A 14,989-nucleotide genomic window follows, 5' to 3' on the forward strand; every position below is an offset into this window, starting at 1 on the left:
CTAGAGCATGAGGCAAATTATAGTTAGCAGCTGTGGGCAATCTGAAGTTGTCCCATATCCCACACCTGGGATTAAAACAAAAACATATTCACATAGCATAACTGGGCTTTTAAAGACACCAAAATCCTCACTGCAGACACTGCTGGATGATTTACAGTCATGAGTATTGTGATTCGAAGAAGTTATGTGTTTGCTCTGAATTCAAAGGAACAAAGCTACAGATCAACACCAGCACACTGTCTCCTGTTCCAGCTCTTTGCTAATTTAAAAGGAAAGAACCCCAGTGAGGCTCAGTGGCATAAGCTTGTGTGTGTGTGTGTGTGTGTGTGTGTGTGTGTGTGTGTGTTTGTTTTAACTTTATTCAATTTTTATGTGCATTGGTGTGAAGATGTCAGATCCACTGGGACTTGAGTTACAGACAGATGTGAGCTGCCATGTGGGTGCTGGGAATTGAACCCGGGTCCTTTGGAAGAACACACAGTGCTCTTAACCACTGAGCTATCTCTCCAACCTGGCATAAGCTTTTAATTCCAGTCAGCTAGGGCATTGTCCATTGGTCATATCTTTCTTCCATCCTGCTACAAATGTGGTATTTATGTCTAAGTGACAGTATGGATGTCCTTTCTATACATGTCTACTGAGCCCCTTCTTCTACCAGGGTTATTTTTCCAGCGGAATAGGCACTCACCAGGCAGCTGCTTATGTGGCTAGAGGACATGTGGTAGGTAGGCTTGTGACAGGACACTTGAGGAATCAGGAGAAGACTAGTTGAGAAACACACAGAGATGGAAGGCTGGTGATTACTTCAAGAATCCAAGATGCAGAGGAGGCCGTGGAAGGCAGGCAGCTCACAGGCAGAGGCGGCGGCGGGGGGGGGGGGGGGGGGGGGGTGGAACAAGCACTGCCGCACATCATTTACTGTGGAGTGCAGACGATTGAGGGGTTGTTTTTTTATGCTTTATGCTAATAGTGTAAGATAGAAAAATCAGTCAACTTAAGGCAACAGCATGAAGCAGAGGGAGAGGCAGCATGGAAGAAAAAGAAAGGAAGGCACTTTGAGGAAGCTCGGGACAGTTAGGGTGGAAGGAATGAGGTGTTGGGATGCCATCCCAGCCATTCTGTGTCTTCATCTGTAGGGAGAATTTGTAGGGAGAATTAACCTCACAGTATTCAAATAACACCAAGACTCCAACTGTAACCTGCCATGTGAATACCTCTGGTAATAGCGCTGAAGTGATTAAAGGTTAGGTAGGGTCATAATGATAAGAATCACCCAGATTCTAAAGGGTGAGAGTCCCTTCTGGAAGAGTTTGCTGCCCACCATGTGAGGTCACAGCGAGAATAACTCCAGAGATCCCCACAGAACCGACTGGGCAGATATCCATCTAGGACTTCCCATCTCAAGAACTGAGGACACACATGTCCCCTGTGTCACTTACCTGGTAGGTGGCTGTTCCATCTGAGTAATGTTTGTACATTGCCTTTTGGCAGAATTCCCCTCAAACCACAACTATTTAATGGTTCCCCTATACACACTAGTGCCCTCGGTGGTTGAAAGGGGTAGCAGTGAGATGGAAAGGACACCCAGAGCAACTGACATCAAATAATTAGCATACACACATCACTGGGGGTTAGGGGCAGACTCCATATACTTAGGGAATCTCTGAATATTTGAGAATGTTTAAGGAAATAAATCAGAGAAATTGATGGTATCTTTGTTTATGGTTGCATATATGAATTGAAACTATGGCTCAGTGGGAACCTGAGTTCAAATCCCCAGAGCCCGTGTAAAAAGCTGGGCATGGTCATACACAGGAGGCAACCCTAATGCTTTGGGAAGGTGATAAAGGATTGCCAGGATTTGAGTGACTCCAGCCTAGGTTCCAGCTCAGTGAGAGGCCCTGAGTCAAAGGAATGAAGCAGAGAGTGACCTCTGGTGGCTTTCTCTGGACTCCACGTGTATGCTCTGGAGCATCTACACACGTGTGTGTGCTTATACCACGGGAGGGGAAGGGGGTGTTAGGTATAAATCCCTAATCTTTGTAAAGTTAAGGAAGAAAATCCTTCTTCTAAAGATGCCATCCTGGAAAGAAAGAAAAGTTTATATTAAACAGGCCAGAGGCTTAAACACATAATATAATCCACCCATCTGTCCATCCATCTGTCTGTGATTCTTCTTTCCTTCAACAAATATGGAGCCCTAGTACTGCACGGTCTGCGCCCTGAACTTCCGCCAGGTCCTAAATTTCATCTTTGTTAGCACTGGAACAGGGAGCCTTTCTGTTGATATTCTTACATTTTAGAATTTTGCCTCTGGTAAAATTTTGGTTATGAGCCACCCTGTGTGAGATCCTTCAATGTCAAGGTGAGAATCCAGCGGCTTTTTCTAAGCCTAGTTTCCAGGAAGCTATGATGTGGCGTTATAACTCCGGGAAATAATTTAGCCAGCTAGTCGTGATGGAGAATCCAGGCTGGGACTCCTGTGCAACTGATAGCATGCTTTACTAAACATCCCTGTGTGGCTTGGAAACACGTGGCTGTGCTCCTCAAGGGGCAGGAAGACCACGTTTCTTTACACAAAAGCTCCTCTTTTCGGAGCCGAGGGGGGAGCAGAGGCTCTACATCATAGATGTCCAGAAACACGGAGATTGGAGAAAGCTGGAGATCCGAGGCATAAAGGTCGCCCTCCTGGGCAGCAGAGCCTTGCTATAGCTCCTTGGCAGATGGTCCTTCCCCAGCTCACGGGATATGACAACTACCTTAGGAAGCTTGTATCATTTCAAAGATTTCTTCGGAAGGCCTAAGACCGCCTTAGCAGTACTTTAACAGCTAGAAGGCTACATTCTCAGTGGGCGCCATCACTCAGAAGATTTGTAAGTCTAACCCTTAAGAAGCTTTGAGCTGAGTCTCAGGTTGGGCCAGGCATTAGTTGGACCTACCCTCAATCTCTGCTCTATCTTTTCCCCTGCATGGGAGAGAGCAACCCCTGACACTACTAACAGTACTCTGCTATCCTTGCAGACAGATGCTAGCTTAGCTGTCCTCTGAGAGGTGCCACCGAGTAGCCTCTGAGACGCCGAGTCTCACAGCCAAACATTGGAAAGGACATAGGAAGTCTTGTGGGAAAGTGGTGGTGGTGGGGTGGGGGGCAGGAGGGAGGATAGAAAGACCTGGAGGTGGCGGGAGCTCCACATGCAAGAAAACCAACAGAGCCAACCAACCAGGGCCAGGGGGTGGGGGGGGGGGGGGGGGGGGGGGGCATGGGGCTTGCGGAGACTGAAGCACCAACCAAGGACCATTCATGGACTGAACCTAGGCCCCAAACACAGATGTAGCAGTTGAGTGCCTTGGGCTTCCTGTGGGTCCCCTAAAAAAAGGAGCAAGGGCTGTCTCTGACATAGACTCTGCTGCCTGCTTTTCCATCACTTCCGCCTGGCAGGGCTGCCTCAACAGGCCACAGGGGAAGAGGATGAACTCAGTCCTGATGCAACTCGATGAACTGGGGTGGGCTGGGGTAGGGTAAGGGGCTACCCTTTCCTGAGGAGTAGGGTAACAGGGGGGCAGGAGATAGGGGGAAGAGAGAGGGAGGATGGGACCTAGAGAAGAGGAGGGAGGGTGCAAGGACTGGGATGTAAAATGAATTAAAAAAAAAAAAAAAAAAAGAAACTCTGAGGTGAAATGTTGGCAGCTTCGTTCTTTCTTTCCTCACCTGCCCCACTGCTTGATCCCTCAGCTCCCTCAGACATCCATACTGCATGATTACAAACAGGCCTGATGCTAATGAATTCAGTGCTGTGGAGTCATTTGCTGAGGTTACCTGAGAATAATATCCCAACCCAACTCCTGAGAAAAATCAATAAAATGCTCAATAAAACCATTATGCTATGCCGTTATGTCACTCTGCCCTCATAAACACCTTTAGGCATCAAATCTTTAAAAATCCAGATTACTCCCTGCCCCCCCCCCCCACATATAAAGAAGTGGAATTTTATTTCCTTGTTTCCTGTCAGTGGCTTCCTAATTAGCATAGGCTGACTTGTAAGCAAAAGAAGAGACTTTCAGGAGCATTGATTATGAAAGTCTGATATTAAAAATTGAGTAGGGCAGTGGGACCCATAAAGAATAGAAGAGGGGTGAGATGGATTATAAGGAAAGGAAGGTGATCCAGGAGAAATAAACAACAAGATTTAGGGGAAAGAGGTGTAGAAGCCAGGCCTTCAGGAGGTCACTCTTTTTACCCATCTAGCTTAATAAAGGCATGTTTTCCAGGATTCCCATAGGAGCCTCTTCATAGCCACAAGGGAATAATATTCCTTTTACTTTACTCTCTGTGGGAGCTGGTAGCCTTGCTCTTCACACCTATGAAATAACCTGGTTTATAATAAACTCCTTTTTCCCCTTATGAACTTAATGCACCATCAAATGAAAATGTTATTCATTGACAAACAAGGTTTCTAGCAGATGCTCCTCACTGAGGAGCAGACAATCTCACTGGTGGTGGGAGAGCGGCTATTGGCTCCCTCTGGGGAGGTCAGATCCCTTGGCTGCCATGCATCAAGGAGAACTCAGAGTTCTGACTCTACCAAGGAAAATGAAGAAAAACTGGAGTACTGGAAGGCACATGGCCCCACATTTGTCTTCTGAGGGTGAGCCCAGAGAAGTGGCTAAGAGCTGAGGAACCGTACTCAAGCAGAGCTAAGCTTGGAGGGGACAACCATGCAAGATTTAAATAAGCATAGTTCATGGTTCTTATGTTTGGCTCTGTTTTCACTCCTGTTGGTGTGATAAGCGCCCTGATGAGAGGAATGTAGCTTATTCTGGCTAACTATTTGAGGGTACAGTCCTCCATGGTGGGGAGAAAAGTCAAGGGAGGTGGAACCTAAGCATCGCCTCATCTCGCATCCACTACCACGAAGCAGAGAGGGAGACCAGCTTGCATGCCAGGTACCCAATTTCCATGCCCCCTTTCATACAACTGAGGATCTCCTGCCCAGAGAATGGTCCCACTCACAATTCAAGTAAGTCCTCTTACATCAATTAATTTAATCAAGCTAATCCCTCCCAGATGTTCTCAGGGCTTAACCTTAATCTAGATAATCTCTTACAGGTGTGTCTAGAGAGCCATCCCTCTGGTAATCCTAGATCTCTCCAAGTTGACATTTAACAGTTGCCATCACAAGCTCAAGTCTACTTAAATGAATGCCTGTATTCTTTTTTTTTTTTTTTTTAAATTTTTTAGCCTTTGAAATAAGTAGAGGATGAGAGAGGACCAGAGAAGGAGAGCACATGTGACAAATCACAATGTCAGTTCAAACAAACAAACAAACAAACAAAAAACTCTACTGTGCTTACTAAAGAAAAAGGAAGAGATTATTGAGGTCTCTTCTCCCACAAAGGGGGAAGCTGTTGCACAGACGCCCAAAATTATTATTATTCTAGATCTGACCTCTCTGGATACTGGACAGATGCTGTCCAAGAGAAGGTACTTAAGCTTGATTTAATTTCCTTAATAACTTCAGTACCCAACTATGCTATCAACTGCTTCTTATAAAATGGAAGGGAAGAAGGAGAAAGTGCAGAAGAAGAGGGAACGAGGAGGAAGGGAGCATGCACAGTTCATCATCAGTGTGAAAACACGTTTATGGAGTCTCGAATACATAGAAAGTGCAGAAGGTTCTTCCAGCACTCTGGCTTCTCTTTTCCGTGCACCAACTCGTATTCTTAACCATGACCATTCCATGGGACATCCAAGTGGCCTCTTATTACTTTATCTTCCTCTTCAAGGGGCTGGCCAATCCCTGGAACTCACATGAAGGTAGAAGGCAGGAGCCTACTCCACAAAGTTGTCCTCTGACTTCACATACATACCACGGCTCAAAAGCACTCTTGCGTCATACACGTACACACATGATAAAGGGGAAAAAACCCCTAGAACTTCTTCAGCTCTCTTCCCCCGTCTTAAAAGGTTGGTGTGAAGATGACCAACGATGTAGAGACAGGCAGGTTATTCCTTCCTGAGCATCTTCAACAGGCCAGGATGATTGGATGTGTTTTTCCTTGAGCTAAAGTAGGTAAAGCCAAGTGCTCTCTACTATAAACGAAGTAGGCCTGTCCATGTTGTCATGGCCTTTCTTTTGGGGGGAATTTATTTGTGTTTTTAGCATAGCACTAAGAGCTGTGGGGAGTGGGGAAGGCTGGGTGGTCGTGGTGTGAGCCATACCTAATGTGATCGGTTTTAGTTTAAACTCTACAAGGGAAATTAGGATGGTCTGGTGCAAAGGTGTGGTAAGAGAGATTTGGTCTGAGCCTGAAAGGATGGTGGCAATTTTACTGGAAGAAGCCAAGCTGGGGTAGGAACTGGGAAGCTGGGGAGTCAGGTCAGATAGTAATTGTGTTCCGGAGGGATGTGACAGAGGTAGCACAGAAAATTATGGAATAAAGGAAGGTTGACAGGATGGTCAGTTGTCTGTACAAACGAGAAAGATTCTCAAACCTCAGATTCCACAAATATGGGTCATCTTCTTGGAATGTCAGTATTTGGGGCAAGTCTTTCCTTAAATTATATACTACTAAGACAAGCATGGGCATATTTTGGAACAGAATATAAAACTCACATGTCTTAGGTGATAAGATAAACATATTTAAAGAAATACTGGCTATGACATATCTTGTAGATGACATCTTCATAGCCTCAGGTCCTCTCCTCCAGGATGGATCACTGATAGAGCAGTTTTCCTCCTTCTTTAGACAACAGGAAGTGTCTCGAGGTACAGCTTTTGGGCTGGGATTGTCTTTTTGCCCCTCTTGACATCTTCAGGTCCCACTCCAGGAGCTGATCTGCCTGGGATAGTACAGTCAGCTAATGATGGGTCTTGTTTTTTTTTTTTAAATTGGTCTGGGCTGATATATTGCTGCTGCTGAGACTGGGTTTAAGATGCAGTGGTAGGATGCACGTGCAAGCCCTCTTCAGGAGGAGTGGCTCTCATCTGCTAGGAGCCCTAGCAACAGTAGGATGCCCCATCTTAGGAATAAGAAGATGGTGTGTGGACAGTGTTGATAAGGTACTCCACACATTCTTCCAAGGAAGCATTTCCCTTAGGCCTGGCTGCTGGCAGACAGGAGTTCCAATAACTATGTGCCTTCATCTCAGAGGGCACTTCATTCTGTGTGTTCTGCCAGCCTTATGGAAGCCGTGCCAACCTTCATCACGCCATTCTTCACTTCCTGTCCACTGGTACATTGCTGGACGATATTTTACAATAGTATTCAGCTGAATATCTCTTACAAAAAGTTAACTAAAGCAAAACAGAATTTAGATGGGCAATTTAGCCTTTCAAATCTCTGTCTGTCTGTCTGTCTGTCTGTCTGTCTGTCTGTCTCCCTTTAACAACACGGGCTCACAAATAAATATAATCATGATTTGAATGCACGGAACTACCCCGCTTGCATGTGTCATTGCTTTAAATAATAAGACTCTTTTCTTGAAATTTCAAGAAGATCTGCTTAACAGGGACTTTCTGAAGACTCATTAATAATTCATGAAATCATTAAGACTGGTGCCGGTGTGCTCTGCACCCTCCTTGCAACCACAGTCTCTCCCTGAACTTTGCAGAAAAGGCACTAGCTCCACAGGTTTGATTTTGGGGGCGGGGCGGGGAAGAGGAGAAGGGGAGATTTTGATTGCCATTAGCCAGCAAAGGAAGCTGTGTGTTTCTCTACTCAGGAAGAGGTGCTTGGAGAGGTGTTGGAGAGGAGAGCAAAACCAAAACAAAAACGTTTCCCTCATGCGGTACTAAACAAGATACTAAAGAAAAGGGAGGGAAAGAAATCCCTGGCTGGGCTAGCACACAGCCACTGAAGCAGTATTGCATGCCTCGCGTCAATTAGCAAAGACCCGGTGCTGGAAGTCTTTTTGCTCGTGTTTTCACACATTTCCTTCTTTCTTGGCATTGCCCAGATTTATTCTCCTCTCCTCCCTTTTAGGAACAGTATTTGGCATAAATAAATGATAACTGAGAAAATGGTATAAACAGAAGGGTGAATGGAACGCCTCCCGCGTTCTCCTGTAGGTCGGGGGGGGGGGATTTCCTGCAGCACATGGTTACCCACAGAAAGGCCGTGTTTCTGCTGGCTGCGTTCTCATTTGTCTTGTAATAAAGGGACCCATATTCCTTCCTTAATTACTCAATTCAAATGCAGTAGAAAGCTCCCATACCAAAGCCTTTCAGGCCACTCATGCCCTGAAACCTGTTAAATCAAAGTGAGCTGAGTTGTCAGTGCTGCCTGCAAAATGGGATGCAGTGCGTTCCACACTGGGCAAGTTTAAGCTGTTTGAATCCTATATTTAATACGATGCAAATACCAGTGGGATCTGCATGTCTAATATGCATTCTCCAGCTCCCAGAATTAAGCACTTGATCTATGGGACACAAAGGGATCATCCTTCTCTCAAAGACTGTTTTGTGGCCAATGGTTTTAAAGGTCTGACATAAACAACTGTTTGCAGCCCATATTCTCTCTCTCTCTCTCTCTCTCTCTCTCTCTCTCTCTCTCTCTCTCTCTCTCTCTCTGCGTGAGCATGTGCGTGTGTGCGTGGTATTTTAGATAATACATTTTAGAAAGTCATTTTCAATGTTTTGTCTTTCCTTTGGGGACAATTGAACTTTTCATGAGTGCTCAAGAGAATTCTGCTTTTTAAATTGTTATTATTAATTTTTGTTTTTTGGTAAAGGATTTCATGTAGATCAGGCAGCTCTTGAACTTGTGATCCTCTCTCTACTACCTAAGAACTAGGGTTTCAAATTTGTGTCACTACATCTACTTCCCTCCTTTTCTTTCTTTCTTTCTTTCTTTCTTTCTTTCTTCTTTCTTCTTTCTTCTCCTTCCTTCCTTCTTTCCTTCCTTTCTTTCTTCCTTCCTTCCTTCCTTCCTTCCTCCTTTTTCCTTTCTATAGGATCTCATGTAGCCCACCATGACCTTCAACTAGCCATGTGGCCAAGGGCGACCTTGACTTTCTTGAATGAATATACACTCATTTCCTTTTAAAAATTACATTTGGGAGTGTGTGTGTGTGTGTGTGTGTGTGTGTGTGTGTGTGTGTGTGACATACATGGCATGGCACACTCATAGAGGTCAGAGGACAATTTGTGGGAGTTGGTTTTTATCACATGGGTCTCAAAATTCAAACTCAGATTATGAGGCTTGGGGACTGGTGCTGTTACTCACTGAGACATCTGGCTGGGCTATGACCTTGAACTTCTGCTCTTCCTGCTTCTGCCTCTGGAATTCTGGGATTACTGGTGTGAGCTAAACACCCAGTTTCAAGTGGTACTGGGGATCAAATCCAGGATTTTGTGCATACTAGGTTGAGAGATCCTATCTCCATCACTCATGAAAATTATCAAAATATCACTTTCTCTCTCTCTCTCTCTCTCTCTCTCTCTCTCTCTCTCTCTCTCTCTCTCTCTCTCACATACACACACACACACACACACACACAGACACACACACAGAGACAAACACTCCCTAGTGGAGGAAAGGGTAATATGGAGATAAGAAGCTCCTCCCAGAAGACATATTTATGGTTTTACACTAAAACCAAACATGCCAGATTTTCTGGACCAGTGTCAATTTTAGAGGTGGAGCAGAGCTCCATTTTATCAGTGTTCCTTTGTATGGATCTCACCTGGCCCAATAACTAAGATGGAAACAAGTATTTTGCTATGCCCTTTGTTCTGAATTTTGATTCCTAATACTTAGCGTCTCTCCTGCTAGCCGCGCCATTTTGGGAGAGTCACCATGGAAATGACCGACATGTCTGAAATGATGCCATGAAAAAAAAAAAACCCCACACCTCCCACATCCTTTCATCTCCTCAAGGGCTTGTGGGAGAAGGAAGATACTTGAAGCATGATTGAAAGTTGGATAAAATTATGAGACCAGGAAGGAGGTCCTCATCCCTGAGTCTGGCTGGGGTATCCCTCCAGCTGAGAAGCAAGGGTTCCAGTACAATCATATGCAAAGAGTGGCAGACTAGAATTCCTTTGATATATGGATATTTTATGTTAAAATAGCGCCGAATCAGGATCAAGGTCTAAACGCACATGATCTTGATATATGACCTCATTCCACCCCCCCAGACATTATTTGGAAATCTCAAGCAAGAGTATTAACTTGGTTTAGAGCAAGGCCATCCCAGCATGTTGCATCCCTGTGACCCAGACTTCTACCTTATCAAATGTAACCTTCTTGGTGCCCCCTACCCACCCTGGGAACCATCTGCTGATCTTATTTAGCTTCAACTGTGGGACTGATGCCATCAAATTGACCTGTGGGGCGTGTGTACGGGGCATTTTCTTGGTTGCTAATTGATGTAGGAGGGTGCAGTGGACCCCTGAGCAAGCTCGCCCTGGGTTGTTTAAAAACTCAGGTTGAGCATGAGCCAGATACAAGTGAACCAATAAGTAGTTCCATGGTTGGGTTTCACACTGCAGTCCACCACCCTCAATGATGGATTGTAACCTATGAGCTGAAATAAACCCCTCCCCTCCACAAGTTGCTTCCAGTTTTGCTGTTTATTACAACGGTATAAAGTGACCCAGGACAGAAATTGAAATCAGAAGTGGGGTGTTGTTGTGCCTGACCTGACCGTGCTGTGAAGTGTTTCAAACTTTGGGCTGGAAAAGCCTTTGAGTGCTCAGAGCTTAATGGGTTGTTCTGTGAGTGTTTGAACGATAAGAATGCTGAGAGATGTGCAAATAGTTGAAACCTGGCTTATGATGCTTCAGAGAGAAGCTGAGACTATTATGTCTGTCTGTGTGATGTTTTAAATTGAGAATCTGTGGTTGAGTTTGAAGAGTCAGCTATGATTAACAAGAGACCAGAGTCATCAAAGTGAGATCTTCTGGGAAGCGTTTCCCCAGGGTCAGCACATAGAAGCTGCGGTCCAAGGCAACCAAAGCTACTCTCAAGCTGGCAGCCAAACTTTGTAGTGTAAAAGAGCCTCCCATGTAGTCCTGTTATTGGTGACATGAAATCTGCAAAACTAAAAGCATCATAGAGATAAACTGAGCCTTGCCAGCAGAAGCCATTGGTGCAGCCTTGGGAGCTGTGGAGACCCCAGGGTTGAAGGGATCATGGTGAGAAACAGAAGCTTGGCACAAAGTGCTGAGAGTGTAGCCTCATCAGAGAGGCCAGGGACCAGCTGGCAGAAGTACAGCCTCAGCTGCAGTGCATTGTCCCAGATATGGGAGATAACAGGAACGTGGGACACCTACCAAGGATAGTGGCTGATGTGGAGTGGACAGCCTGCACCTACAAGACAAACTGTGCATGCTACAGGATGCAAAGCCAGAGAAGTGGAGTTACCCAACCCCTTTGGAGCCCAGAAGATCTTGAGTGAGTGCCACATGTTGTACACAGAGCTTTTTATGCTGTTCATTTGGGTTCCTCTTTGGTATTATTGAAATCATGTCCTGGTTCTTCCCTCTAGGAATAAGAAAATCTGTAACTTAAAAAAATCTTATAGGAACCCACAGAAAAGAGACATCAGAATTTTAAAGTGTTAATATTTGTTAAACATTTAAAAATGTTTAAAACTGATTTGTGCTACAAAAGATTGAAAGGTTATGGCTTAAAGTGATATGTTGGTATCAAGTTGACAATGCATGGACTGCCCTAGTTAGCTTTAGCTGTCAAACCAGGATTATTTGAAGGAAGGAAACTCAGTGGGGGAATTGCCTAGATAGGAGTTGTGTTTGGCACAACTACAGGCATTTTCTTGGTTGCTAATTGATGCAGGAGGGCCCAGTCCACTGTGTGCTGTATCATCCCTCGGAAGGTAGTCCTGTGCTGTACAAACAGCAGGCTGCTCATGAGTCAGGCAGATGATCCACTAGACCTCCACTGTCTCAGCTTCAGTTACTGTTCTGCTTAAGCTCCTGCCTTGATGTCCATCAATCGTGGGGTACACGAGTAATATGAATTAAAACCCTTCTTCTCCAAGTTGCTTATGGCAATGATTTTTATCACAGGAGAGGAAAGCAAAATAGATCAGGTTCCTTAGCAACCCTTTGAAGATAAAAACATTAAGACCCACCAAAAATCCTACATAGGACTATTGTAAATACAATAAAGTGACTCTCTCTCTCTCTCTCTCTCTCTCTCTCTCTCTCTCTCTCTCTCTCTCTCTCTCTCCCCTCTCTCAGAGAAGCCCACCCCCATTCTCTCAGTTCCATCTTCCTTTTTCCCTGAATGTCTCCTTCTTTTTTGTGTGTGAGTTGGAACCAAGGATCTGGCTTTTACCTGAGTCAAGGTTTTTAAAAAATAAGAGGACCCCTTGGGCTTTTGTGTGTGACAGCATAGAACTGAATCTTTGTCTCTATTGCCAGTGACGATACTGAATGGAGAGGAAGCTGTAGGGACTGGGGGCCTGGCATCACCTCAGAAGCTGTAGAAAGGTCACAAGCTTCATTCTGACTTCACTGGAGGCCAAGATCTCGGCTGGATGCTCCCAGGTTCTTTGGCCTCTTATTGAAAGAATTAAAAATAACAAGTCATGCGTACTTGCAAAAGAAGCAAGATGATTTTGTTTGGAGATAAGCAATGGTAGAGACTGAAGATGGATGCATTGTTAAGATTGATAGTAGGCCTAATGAGTGAACGTTCTCAGGGGCTTTAAGCTGCAGCCTAAGGTCTGTTTTTATAGGGTTGAAGAGAAGAGGGTTTAGTGGCTAAGCGATGTAGCTGAAGTTTGTTTTCTATGTAGATTCATAGATAGGTTGCACAGCCATTTCTCTATTGTGCACGACCCTTCCCCTAGTGCATGTGATTTTAGTCTCACGCATAAACATAAAGGTGATGAATAGGGGATTCTCCCTAACAGAGGACACAATGTTCTCTTATTTCGCATGAACCCAATCTAGTTCAGGCTGGATTTGGCCCTTCTGTTCTTCATACTCAGATCTGTTGGGAATACACTTGAGTGGAAACTGTCTATGTTTTGATTGTTACCGGGAGTGGAGAAACCCCATAATATTGTTCTATTGCCTGATGTGGATGGGGGGGGGGGTGGGTGGGTAAGGGGATTCTGAGGTTGCTAGGCGCACTGTTTAGAGAGAAGCATATGTGCAGTGTGCAGGCGAAGGCCTACACTGCCAAGTGCATCATCGCACATTAGCACAAGAAGGGAGGGGCACTAAATCATTTCCTTGCCTTCCTCAATAGCATCTCCATATATTTAGGGAGGCAGGCATGTATGTGTGAGCTGGATGTTACCCCATCAGGTGGAGAGGACGGCATACTGCTTGCAGCTGAGGATGTGGGAGACAACAGGATGGTAGCTGATCAGAGTCCAGAACATGTGGGGACAGGGTAGAGTTGGAGGTGGGATCCCAGTGTGAGAAGCCTGGGGGACTTGCTCTGATGAACCTTGAAGTTAGTTTTCTTTTCCTTTGAATTAATTAAATAATAGAGCCTTGTCCACGGTTGGCAAGTTCACACCCTGCCACTGAGCTGATCTCTGATTTGGAACTAGGGTTTCTAAGAACTTTCTTTCAAAGATCCTCTTTAATCATTTTTTTTTCATAACAAATTCTAAACCACATCTTTCTACCTGATGAAGCTGCACAACCCTCTGTATGTTTCTCTGAGTGAGAAATTGAACTGTTCGCCAGATGTAAGTCGAGGCTCCACTCTTTTATTTTATTTTTTATTTTTTGCTTGCTTCCACTAACCATTTTTGAAACTGTGCAATTAATGGAAGGAAACAGGTAAGAATAATGACAAAACAACAAACAAACAAACAAACAAACAAACCAGGCTCCTGGCAGGTGCTTAAATACAGAGTGCCTTCCAGACTCCTGGATACAGTGCAAAGAAAAAGTGTGAGCTCCGGTTGGGGCAGCTAGTGGACCTTTAGGGAAAGGACTTGGCACAAGAACAGCCAGTTAAAGCATATAGTATGCACGCCCCCCTCAACAATTTGAAATGACCTTCAGGTGACCTCCAAGGTGTAAAAGCATCATTGTGTATCTTCAGCCCTATATCTTGTTCTGCTTGCTGGAGCCTTCTGATACCAACAGAAACCACGTTATGATTCCCACAAGCCTCAGGAGCATTTACCAGCAAGAGGAAGAAAGAAGGAATAGGAAGATAGGACTGGATCATTGTTGCAATGAGCTTTGTTTTGTGGAAGTTAAAAAGCTGGGGCCAAGAACCCTCAATTTTCATATTCTCTCTCTCTCTCTCTCTCTCTCTCTCTCTCTCTCTCTCTCTCTCTCTCTCTCTCTCTCTCTCTCCCTCCCTCCCTCCCTCCCTCCCTCCCACCTCTTCTCTCCCTTCCTCTCCCACCCCCCCCCCACCCTTTTTGGCTCTCTCCCTTCCCTTCGCTGGACTCCCGGTTCTGCCCCCGACACCTGGCGGGAGGAGAACCTTACAGGTTGTCAATGAAACATGGAATTATTTCCTTTGATGGCTTAGATAATAGTAGAAGCCAAAGCAATGAGTGAGGTCGGCCGAGACCAATGCAGTCCTGCCCGGGACTGGAGAGCCAATCACAAGAGCAGGAGGCGGGGCGTCGGCGCCAGCAGATAATTGCTAAGTGCATCGCTAGCACAGTTGGTCCAAGCTGCTGAAAGGTCTGGTCGCAGAGAGACAGGAACGCAGCATCCTCAACGTGCTCCATCCCGGCAGCGTCCTCCTGCGCTCGTCCGGGTAGCGAGCCTCTGGACAACAGCTCCTCTGCTTCTCGGAGAAGGTACCTTTATCTGTGTCCCGGGAGATGGGGCTGCTTCCGCGGTGTTTTCGCACAGGCTTGCTGTTAGCACAGGTGGAGGATTGCAGAGAGAAAAGTTTAAGGGGGAGGAAAGGTGACAAAGGTGGAGACCCACTATCTTTTGTTGGGAGGAAAACCAGCCTACAATTTGGAAAAACTTCTGCACCGTCAAGAGCTAGGCTTGTTTACTACTCTTAATTAGCTGTGCTCAGGGCC

At 45.4% G+C, this 14,989-nt stretch overlaps 1 protein-coding gene across 2 annotated transcripts in view; it reads left to right on the forward strand.

Annotated features, from left to right (window-relative positions):
* Nucleotides 1–14,989, forward strand: part of Zmat4 (zinc finger matrin-type 4) — a 518,094-nt gene that overhangs the window by 131,845 nt on the left and 371,260 nt on the right. Inside the window, exon 1 of one of the 2 annotated variants that reach the window (XM_051169436.1) lies at nucleotides 14,570–14,755. The exons of the other annotated variant lie outside the window; for it this stretch is intronic. The gene's annotated coding sequence lies outside the window, so the exon portion shown is untranslated. Of the gene's footprint in view, nucleotides 1–14,569; nucleotides 14,756–14,989 lie in introns of those variants that run through there. 2 annotated transcript variants of the gene reach the window in all.

Source organism: Acomys russatus, chromosome 27 (assembly GCF_903995435.1).
Source record: "Acomys russatus chromosome 27, mAcoRus1.1, whole genome shotgun sequence".
Taxonomy (NCBI): Eukaryota; Metazoa; Chordata; class Mammalia; order Rodentia; family Muridae; genus Acomys; species Acomys russatus.